This window comes from Chiloscyllium plagiosum, chromosome 3, assembly GCF_004010195.1.
Source record: "Chiloscyllium plagiosum isolate BGI_BamShark_2017 chromosome 3, ASM401019v2, whole genome shotgun sequence".
Taxonomy (NCBI): domain Eukaryota; kingdom Metazoa; phylum Chordata; class Chondrichthyes; order Orectolobiformes; family Hemiscylliidae; genus Chiloscyllium; species Chiloscyllium plagiosum.
The window spans coordinates 124,024,135-124,035,802 of NC_057712.1; the positions used below are offsets into that span (position 1 = coordinate 124,024,135).

The 11,668-nt window shown below is 44.8% G+C and overlaps 1 protein-coding gene across 4 annotated transcripts in view; it reads right to left on the reverse strand.

The window, feature by feature from the left end:
• Window positions 1-5,396, reverse strand: part of daam2 (dishevelled associated activator of morphogenesis 2) — a 326,991-nt gene extending 321,595 nt beyond the window's left edge. For 2 of the 4 annotated variants that reach the window (XM_043687248.1, XM_043687244.1), the window contains exon 1: window positions 5,114-5,396. The gene's annotated coding sequence lies outside the window, so the exon portion shown is untranslated. Of the gene's footprint in view, window positions 1-1,625; window positions 2,302-2,368; window positions 2,710-5,113 lie in introns of those variants that run through there. The other 2 variants (XM_043687246.1, XM_043687247.1) reach the window with 2 other exon arrangements.
• Window positions 5,397-11,668: the final 6,272 nt, after the last annotated feature.

Below are 11,668 nucleotides of genomic sequence, written 5' to 3' on the forward strand. Positions count from 1 at the left end.
CATCCCCCCCAGCACAGACACACATCATCCCCAAACCAGCCCCATTCCCACTACACATACGCACACTCTCTCTCTCACACACACACACACACAGCAAAAAACAGTTGAGGTGCGTGCAGTGCACGGAAGAGCGATCGGTTTTTAATGCCACAAGATTTAAATATTGTTTTCTGGGCGCGTCAGGAATTGCATCGCCGCCAGTGTCTGTCCACTCTCCCCCTCCCCGTGGCCACACCGCTTCCCCTGGCAGTTCAATGACACCTTTGTGTGGTGTTGAACAGGGAACGGGTGCAGGAACACAATCCGCTTGTCAACGCTCAGCGAGCCGCGGGTTCAATCACCTATTTTCGGGAGAGGAAGGGAGGAGATGGGTAATTTGGAGGGGGTGGAGGTGGTGAGAGCCTGTCGCTGAAAGGACACACACACATATAAAAACACAAGTGATCAGCTCGAGAGAGGCCTGCACTGTCAGTCTGCATCATTCTCACATTGCCCGGACATTAATACTGCCAGTCACCCTCCCGCTGTCACAAGGGCTGGCCGCTTCCAATGCCGCCGTGGCCAATTGTGGAAGTTGCACTCAATAAATCTACGGCCGCCGGGAGGGAATGAAGGGCTCGGGTTGTCACGAAAGCTGAACAATAATGCATTTAAAGCCACCAGGGCGGTTTACTGAAAGGTCTGGGAGGGACGGGGCATACAGAGCTCACCGCCTTCCCGTGCAGCTAGAGGCACGGTCTGGTCCCAATCTTTGCAGCAAGAAATTGGCTCTTGGTACGAAAAAAAGAGAGCGTGGTTAACCAGCACATGGCTGTGTTGGGGAAGGAGGGCTGGCTGCCGTTTGTGGGGATTCTGAAACGGTTAATTGGATATCAACGTTTCAAAATCAAAGTTTACTTTGTGCGGGGCCAGGGAAAAGGAGAGTGTGTCAGGTAACCTGAGCTGTTCCTGGTGTGGAAGAGCCGGTGTGTTGGACTGGGGTGGACAAAGTTAAAAAAAATCACACAACCTGCAACCCATTCTCAGCAATCTGGGTTTGTTCAATACATCGCATCAGTTGTCTGACATTTTGATTTTTTATTACAAATTCGGTATCCTCTGGTCCTGCCCCACTAGCTACCTGACGAAGGAGCAGCGCCCTGAAAGCTTGTATTTCCAAATACACCTGTTGGACTATAACCTGGTGTTGTTTGATTTTTAACCTGAATTATGAGGGTAATAGGGCTTCCCCAGCAGGTCCGGGGTTCAAGTCCTACCTGCTCCATCTCTGCACGGGTTGATGGAAAATATCGTGGAAAAAAAAATCATTGCGTTCAATAACATTGTCAAGGGCTGACGAGGACATTCGCTATCGTTGAGGTACAAGGGGTTAAAGGTCGGGATTTTTATGGAAAACGAAAATGGTCCTTGGTCTGCACTGGGAACCGTGAATTCGGGGTGAGGCCGGACACTAGGTATCCTCCAACTCAATAAAACCATTTCAGTTAACTCCTTGTGTGCTGGACAGTTTGAAAACACCACCTCGATGAATCCAGGATCGGTCCTGCAGAGTAAATATTTAAACCGCAATCCCACAGGCACTGGGATTAACTCTGTATAATACAGGATTTAAACAGAATGGATACCTTTGGTTACTCCATCAATATACCATCCCCAAGACACAGCCGGTAATGCCAATTGATCTTTTTAACTCTCAGATTCAATGTGGTGGTGGGGACAGATAGTAACTGTCTGCAGATTGGACACAGCCCCCAAAGGGTCACATTCGGTTGGGTTCAGTATTCAACACTTGTGCGGGGAAGCTCTCAATGTCGCGGCGAGATTGAACTGCGCATCATTCCAAGAGGAAATCGCGCCCCCACTGGCACTAGGAAGAGGGGAGGAGGCAAGGCGCTCAGAAAAACTGGCAACTGGACTGAACGAAGGCCGGATAGCTCCGGGTCCCAGTGCCCCTGTTCCTGAATCCAACGTTCCTTCATTGCTCAGCACAATGTCAGTGGGAAGGTAGGAGTATCATTTCCCGTTCTGAAATATTACCCTTACCGTCTCCACCGTCAGTGGGCACTGGTTTAGTTACACTGTACACTCAGATAGACAGTGCACATGGAATATATATGTACACAGACGTTGAACGCAAATCGGGTGGACATTCGACCCACACACAGAGAACACAACCAGTTGTATCCGGTTAGTCTGCCTAAAGCCTGGGACTCCTTGCTAACCCCGGAGAGTTCAAAACCACCCTCCGCCTGCTTTAATATTGAAATTCTTCTGTATCTCAAGTCTGGGATTAACGTGAACCATCCCCGCCCACCTCATCCTTCCCTTCTCCCCTTCCCCAACCCTCTGCCCCCTCCCCATTACTTACCCCTCCCCTCTCTCCGTTTCCCACACCGCGCCCTCGTGTCGGGGAGGAAGAGGCAGGCACACACCACTCTCAAGCTCCTCTCCAGACAGTGGCAGCCTTTACCGGAGACAGCTGACAGGCGGCATGGCTGACCTGTTCCAGTCACCCTCTCCACACCCTCTACATCGCCCATAGAGACTGGGTTCTCTCCCCCGGCACCTGTCAGCTTCACAGGTCACCACTGCAAACTCTCCCCGGGACCCGCAACACTGGCACTGGGACCCCTAACACAGCTCCCCTAACACTGGCACTGGGACCCCTAACACAGCTCCCCTAACACTGGCACTGGGACCCCTAACACTGGCACTGGGACTCCTAACTCTCTCCCCCGGCACCTGTCAGCTTCACAGGTCGCCACTGCAAACTCTCCCCGGGACCCGCAACACTGGCACTGGGACCCCTAACACTGGCACTGGGATCCGCAACACTGGCACTGGGATCCGCAACACTGGCACTAGGACCCCTAACACAGCTCCCCTAACACTGGCACTGGGACCCCTAACACAGCTCCCCTAATACTGGCACTGGGACCCCTAACACTGGCACTGGGACTCCTAACACAGCTCCCCTAACACTGGCACTGGGACCCCTAACACTGGCACTGGGACCCCTAACACTGGCACTGGGACTCCTAACACAGCTCCCCTAACACTGGCACTGGGACTCCTAACACACCTCCCCTAACGCTGGCACTGGGGCCCCTAACACTGGCAATGGGACTCCTAACACAGCTCCCCTAACGCTGGCACTGGGGCCCCTAACACTGGCACTGGGACTCCTAACACAGCTCCCCTAACACTGGCACTGGGACTCCTAACACAGCTCCCCTAACGCTGCCACTGGGACCCCTAACACTGGCACTGGGACTCCTAACACAGCTCCCCTAACACTGGCACTGGGACCCCTAACACAACTTCCCTAACGCTGGCACTGCGACCCTCAACACTGGCACTGGGACCCCTAACACACCTCCCCAACACAGTCCCCCAACTCTGGAAGTGGGACCCCCCAACACTGGCAGTGGGGCTCCTCCTGCCATTCTCTTAACCGGAGCTCCGACCAGCCGCTGATTAAGCGGCTTCACTGCATCCAAGAGGCATCAGACAATGAACTCCATTGAAACCTTTCAAAGGAGAACACTTTCCCGCTTGGCTTTCTCCCAGCTTCTGTTGACATGAATGAACAGATGCTGGGGGTCGGCATTGGCATTTCCTGGGCGAGGGTGGTTGAGCTACCAGGATGCCGACCTGGGGAAGATGGTATCAATGAGGGCAAAGGCAGATAGAACCGTGGGGAGGTAGTGGTCAGTCAAACCGTGTGATCACTGCGGCTCTCAGCCTATGGGGCTTAGGGAGGCTGAAGAGTTCATTACAATCATCGTTTTTAAAGATGTGTACCGTGGAATGAAGGCCGGGTGCAGGGAAGGGGGGGCGGGGGGACGGGAGCTTCAAACAACCTCCTCGTCTTCCAGCAGTTACTCATTTCCATGAAACATCGCAGCTCGCTTCACAAAAAGTGATATCAAATCACGTCTACCACCAAAAATCACCCAGGGGCGGTTTATTTTTCTGTGTGTTTGGCTCGGCTGACCCAAGATTTGGTCAGAGAGGTGAGACTTAAGGCCACCTTTAAAGCCTCTCCTCTCCGATTATTTACAGTATGTACAGCCCAGAGCTGCTCAAACCAAGCACTCAAGTAAGCATTGCTGGAATCAAGATTATTATTTCTATAAAAACACACACGTAGGCTAGAGGCAAGTGTTGCAAAAGTAATAAAGTACGTATCAAACACATAACTTAATCTGTCCGTGGAAGCTACAATTTAAAGCAAACGCGTAATTCGATCTGTATCCACTGAGGAACCGTTAGAATTACTCTGTTAGAACGAACCGCGTTGATTACAATTGAAAAGAAAGTAGCGATGGGTCTGCTGTCGGGCCAGAGATACATCAGGACTGAATTCAGCCCCCACATTCAAATATCATACTCTCGTTCTCCAAAGGGATCATCTGTCTGCAGAGACTGTGGGTCTCCAGACAGCAGAAATACTAGGTTGTCTCTTTGCATGTAACAGAACACACACACACGCACGCTCAACTTAAATATCGAACCGAACTGAAAACTGAGCACAGACCCTAGCAGCTCTTGTAAACCTCTCTCGCAGCACCCCCCCCCCCCACCCCATTGCCAGTTATTGCAATGTCTGCCAATCTTGCAACATAACTGGAAGATGAAAAAAATTAACAAATGTCCTGCGTGAAAGAAAGAGCTCGAGAGAATATTCGCAAAATCATGGGAATCTAGCGGGAAGGAAAAGCAAAGATCACGAACGTATTCTCTTTCCCCGCAACATGACTCTCCCAGAACCTCAGGCAAACGTTTCAATTTAATAGCAAACCTCTGCACCAACGGCCCTGGATGGACTGTCTTTCAATGATTTCTCAGCGCAGATATATGTTTTACCGAATACACGACCCCGCAACTTTTTTTCCCTGCAAGTGACTCATTCAAGAAAAGACTCTGAGAGAGGGAGTAGACTCTCGCTGACTCTCCCCTCCGGTCTGTGAGGCAGCAAGACGCGAATAACAAACAGCATTGTCACAAACTTTACATCATAACGTTGCCACGAGTGGGGCAGCTTCGCTGATGTTTCTCTGGTGAAAATAAAACTGTCGCAATCTGCATTTCATGCGTTGTAAGTACTTACACTCAAATCATTTCTATTGGATTTCTTTCCAGTTTTTTTTCCCCTCCTGCCTGCTGGACAAGTCACCCAGATTTCCAAGAGGAGAACAGAAGGAGAAGGGGGGGGGGGAAGAGTTTTTTTTTAAATTTAAATAGATCCTTGGAAGTCTGTCAGAAGTTGTAAGAGGAAGGACACGTTTTGTTTGCAAAGCTTCCACTTCTCAGATTGAGCCGGCGCCGCTGGTTTGCTTCCCACTAGCGTTCTCCCAGCTCTCTCTCTCTCTGACATTGGATTGTTTTCACTTTTTTTGAGACGCCTTCAATCAGACTTGGACGTCACTCGTCCATCGCAACCAAACACAAACCACAAAACTGAAGGGAGCTCAGCACTGGCGCTGGCCAATTAGCTGAGCGGTTGCTGTTTCCAAGATACGCGGCGAGGCATTTTGGGAGTAGTAGTTTTCTTTTATTCTTTCACTGTTGTTGAAGACATCCTATTCATTTGTTTTTCAAGAAAAAGATATTCAGAGAGTTTTAGTGCGCTTTCATTGATTCTGATTTAAAATGTGGGCCTCACTGAATATGTGTGTGTTGAAAAAAAATTCAAATTGTAAATGATCTGAGGGTAAATTACAGCAGTCCCGTGTGGTTAGTTGGGAATATAGATGTGGCCACTGTCATTTTGCTTGTGTAGACTGAAAAAAAACAATTGAATGAAATCGTTCTTGGGTATGTGATTTGAGCAACGTACCTGGTAAATGTGTATCAAACTGTTCATCTGTCGCAAATATTGAACAGTGTTCAGCAGTTCATTCAAAGCTCCTCAGATACTGAAATTGATAATGCCCAAATGCTGCAAGATCCAGACAATATCTGGGCTTGAGCTGACAAATGGCAAGTAACATTACCACCACACAATGCCAGGCAATGAACATCTCCAATAAGAGACAGTTTACTCACCTCCCCTTGACATTAAATGGAATTACCATCACTGAATCCCCTATATTCTGGCGTTACTATTAACCAGAAACTCAACTGGACTCTTATAAAAATGCAGTGGCTTAACTTTTATCTGAGACTGTGTCCCCTGGGTTTAGACCTCACAACCAAAGAGAATATCCTTTCTGCAGATACTCTGTCACTTTAAAAATGTTGTAAGTTTTTCTGAGTTCATCTTCAATTCTTATAAACTCCAGATAATACAGATCCAATCTCCTCTGTCTCTCCTCAAAGGACAGTTTGACCAACCCAGAATGTTCTGGTGAGCTTCTGTTGCACATCCTCTACGCCAAGTTTATCCTTCCTTAAGCAAAAGGACCACAAACACACACACTATTCTAGATGTCATCTCACCAGAGGTTTACAATTTCAGCAAGATGTCTTTGTTCCTGTACCCAAACACTGTTGTGCTAAAAATTAACATACCATTCATTTTCTGAATTTCTTGTTCAATCTTCACGTTAGCTTTCAATGAATTAGGCACAAGGAACATATATCCCTTTCTGTATCAAAACTTTCTAATCTTTCACCATTTAAGAAATATGCTGTTTCTTTATTCTTCTGACCAAAGTGGGTAACTTCACACTTTTTTTTGAGGTCTACAGCATGAAACCAGGCCCTTCGGCCCACCCTGTCTATGCTGCCCAGTTTTCACATTTAAGTTAGTCCCATTTGTCTGTGTTTGGTCCAAATCCCTTCATACCTATCCCATCTACATACCTGTAAAAATTTTCTTAAATGATGAAATTGTACTCGCTTCCACCGCTACCCCTGGCAGCCCATTTCAGACACTCAGCACCCATGTGTGTGAAAATATTGCCCCTCTGGACCCTTTTGTATCTTTCTCCTTTCACCTCAAATCTATGCCATTCAGCTTTAGATTCCCTTACCATGGGGAAAAGCTGTTGGCTATCTGCCTTATTAACCCAAATAATATTTTTCACTGTCCGCTATACCACCAATTCTGGGGTCATTCACAAACTTACTAGCCATGCTTTCTAAACTCTCATCCAAATCATTTAGATTAGATTAGATTCCCTACAGTATGGAAACAGGCCCTCCGGCCCAACATGTCCACACCGACCCTCCGGTAAGTAACCCACCCAAATCCATTCTCTTATATTTACCCCTGATTAATGCACCTATCACTACGGGCAATTCAGCATGGCCAATTCACCTGACCTGCACAACTTTGGAGTGTGGAAGGAAACAGGAGCACCTGGCTGAGAGCCACGCAGACATAGGGAGAATGTGCAAATGACAAATAACAGTGGACCCAGCACCGATCCCTGTGTCACACTACTGATCACAGGCCTCCAGTCTGAAAAACAACACTCCACCACCATCCTCTGTCTTCTACAGTCAAGCCAATTTTGTATCCAATTGGTCAGCTTTCCATGGATCCCATGACATTTAACCTTACTTAACAACATTCTATGCAGTACCTTGTCAAAGGCCTTTGTATAGTCCACATATACAATGTCTACTGCACTGCCCTCATCTACCTTCTTGGTCATCCCTTCAAAAAACTCAATCAAATTTCCCATGCATAAGGCCATGCTGATTATTGCAAATGATTCCTTGTCTCCCCAAATGTTTGTAGATCATGTCACTCAGAAGCCCTTGAACAACTTACTCACCACAGACATTAGGCTCACCCATCTGTAATTCGCAGGCATTTCCCTGCAGCCTTTCTTAAATAGTGGGACAACATTAACCACCGTCCAATCTTCAGGCACTTCACCTGTGGCTTTGTGGTGTTTATTTTTTAAAAACAGATCTGCTTTTAAAGTGAATGGGTTTTGTGCACCATTAATGGACATTTATTTATCTTAGATTGCTTTGACACCTAGAAAGGTAAACAATGGAGCCCCAGTTTGTTTCAGAGGGTTGGAAAAGATTTTTTTTATTTAAGGGAAACATCCAAAACTTAGAGATGGGAGATTTTTAGTTTCAATTTTTTCCACTCTGTGTTGCAGTCCTGTGAAGTCCTTGAAATAGGATGGCTATATAGACCAATGCTCCTGAGAAGTGATGAACAAAGTCAGATGGGAGTGAAGAGTTCCTGGTTGTCCCAGACCAGAAGTGTTGGAATAAAACCCCAAGAGGTTACTGAAAGTTAAGTACATTGAAACCCAGGCGTGTGGTAACTCCAGGAAGAATCTGCAGTTCTAGTCTAAAGATTGACTGAAGTGTTGGATGCAGGAACTCTTGTGCAAGTATTGTACAAGTGGTATTTTGGGTACTGTACTGGGGTATATAATGGATATTATACAAAAACTGCACTGTTACTAATTTTAGCTTAAGCTATGGCGAGAGATTATATTAATCTGGCCTGTTTTCTCTAGAATTTAGAAGGTAAGGGGTGATCTAATCAAAGTCTTCAAGATATTAACAGGAAAGGAGAGAGTAAATAAAGATAAACTATTTCCCCTAGATAGAGATTCTACAACTAAGGGGCATAGTCTGAGAATTAGGGCCACATAGTTCAGGAGAGATGTTGGGAAGCACCTCTGCTGACAAAGGCTCATCTATGTTTGGAACTCTCTTTCACAAATGAAAGTGGATGCAGCATCAGTTAATTTTAAATCTGAGATAGATAAATTTTTGTTTAGCAAAGGTATTAACGGATATGGGCCAAAGGCAGATAACTCGAAGTAGGCCACAGATCAATCATGATCAAACTGAATGGTGGAACAGATTCAATGACTAAATAATCTACTCTTGTTCCTGTTCCTATGTTCCTATTTTCTGTCTATAAATTACAGCTGGTGATCTCACCAGGGAGATACTTAAGGTATTTATTTACCATTTTATGTCTGTTGCGAGAAGGAATTGGTAACATGTTTATTTTATCTTTGATAGTTAACACATCTGTCAGTATAACAGAAAGAAAAATATCAGATAACCCCATTAGCAGTTGCTCAGTATTAGCCACCAAAGTAATTTTTAGATTATTATTCCTGATCAATTTGAAATCTTGCCAGTTTCAATTCTGGTCTCCCTGCAACAGGAAGGAGGCTGTGAAACTTGAAAAGATTTACAAGAAGACTGAGGGGTGACCTTACAGAGGCTTATAAAACCATGAGGGTAAATAGACAAGATCTTTTCACTGGGGTGGGGGAGTCCAAAACTAGTGGGCATAGGTTTAAGGTGAGAGGAGAAAGATTTGAAAGGGACTTAAGGAGCAAATTTTTACACAGAGGTTGGTGCATGTATAGAGTGAGTTGCCAGAGGAAGTGGTGGAGGCTGGTACAATTACAACATTTAAAAGGCATCTGGATGGGTATATGCATAGAGTTGAGAGGGATATGGGTCAAATGCTGGCAAATGTAACTAGATTAATTTAGGATATCTGGTCTGCATTGACGAGTTGGACTGAAGGGTCTGTACAGCTGTACAGCTCTATAACTCTATAACTAGCTAATATTATGCAGTGTTTATTTCAATGAATGCAGGCAACAGAATGCTCAGTCAGTCAAAGTGAACATACTGGGTTTTATGAATCAAAACTTTGAGATGAGCAGGGCCATATTTAGGCAAAAAATATTAAACTCAAAGAAACAGGAAACAAAAGTTTGGTTCTCGACCATGATACAGTTGCTAGTGGCACAGAATCTAGTACACTGGATAGAGTAAAAAGTAGTAAGTCACTGCATATTGTACATTTGCTGCATTATCTTTCAAGGTCGATATGAAATGGATGAAACAATCTCACAGTGTTCTTGCAGTTTGTGACATCACCTCAGCAAGTCACTATCATGTAACATTTTCCAAACTAAGTGCAATCATCTGTGTAACACTCTCCACCAGGTTACCTTATTTGTAATATTACTCCCACCCACAGATTATCATATGTGTAACACACTCCAGCAATGCTATTCTTTGTAGTGTTCCCCAGGTCCTCTTTTATAACAACAACTTGTATTCATTAAGTAACAGCTTTGATATCCTAAAACATCCTGAGGCACTTCATGTAATCAGACAAAAATTGACGCTAAGCCAAAGAAGGAGTGAACCATGGCTCAGTTGTAACATTCCTGCCTCAGTTTTAGTGGGTTGTCATGTCTGGCTGCAGAAACGTCTCACAGTCCAGAGCAGTACTGAGTGAGGGCTACACTATCAAGGTGCAATCTTTCAAAACAAGATGGTAAACTGAAGTCCTGATTGGTCTTGGTCTCTCGCATTGCTGTAAAGGATTCCATAGAACTGTTTTTAAGTGCAGCAGGGAATGTCCTTGTTGCTCTAATATTTATCCCTCAAAGAACATTGCTGCAATAACTGAGATCTGATCATTGTCACATTACTGTTTGTGGATCTTTGCTGTCTGCAAACTGGCCTCTGTGCTTCCTATGTTACAAATGTGCCTGCACTTCAGAAAGTATTTCATTGTCTGTAAAATGCCTTAAGAAGTCTGAGATTATTAAAGGTACCGTATTATCAAAAAAAGCTATCATATTATCAAAGCTTTTCTTTTTATTAAGAATGGTAACCAGAAAGATGAGGCAAAGAGTTAAGTTGCATTATGCAAGACATCCAATCTGTGAATTAGTGAGAGTATACAATTGACGACTCAATATAGCTGCATTGGATATACTTGATTCCGTATGATTGCATAGTGTAAGATGTACTTCGTGGTATATTTGCCCCGAAGTAGGACGAATGGAAAAAAGACAAAATAACAAAAAAAATGGCAGCATGCACATTATTATAACTGGGTGTGGCAGCATGACGTGGAAAAATGAACATTTGAAACACCCTTCCTTTTCTTCAAATTTTTTCAAGGCAATTTCCCAACTCTAATTTCCTCTAAGAAGATGATAGTGAGCTGCATTCTTGAATGACTGCAGTCCATGTGTTGGAAGGAGTGCTAATCAAATGGATTTCTTTGTATTGAATGTTGTTGAGCTTCTTGAGTGTTGCTTGAAATGTACCAATCCAGGCAAATGGAAGTACAAACATGCACATTAGGAGCAGGTATAAAGCATGTAGCCCCTAAGTAATGCATAATGTTATTCACTTATGCCTTAGAGATTCTGGTTAGGGTTTGAGGAGTCAGAAGGTGAGTTATTTATCACATTTCCTGATTTTCCTGAAGAAGGGCTTATGCCCGAAACGTCGATTCTCCTGCTCCTTGGATGCTGCCTGACCTGCTGCGCTTTTCCAGCAACACATTTTTCAGCTTATTCATCACAGAATTCCAAATCCGTGACCTTCTCTTGTAGCCACAGTATTTATATTGCTGGTCTAGCTATATCTTTGATCAATGGAAATTTCCAGGATGTTCATGGTGGCAGACATTTTGACGGCAATGCTATTGAACATCATAAGGAAATGTTAGAGTCTCTCTTTTTTGAGATGGTCATTTCCTATTCTATGGCATGAGAATGACTGTACTTGGCACCTTTCATCTCAATCATAAATATTGTTATGGATCAGGCCAGACCCCTCAAAACATTTCAAGAAGGTTGCCCAGACTCTAACTTTGCTAACTAAGCAGGTGTAGAGTGGATATTCCAGGACAGAATCAGCTGGTCAAACCACTTAGTTTTAAACAAAATTGAATTTATTTACGAGA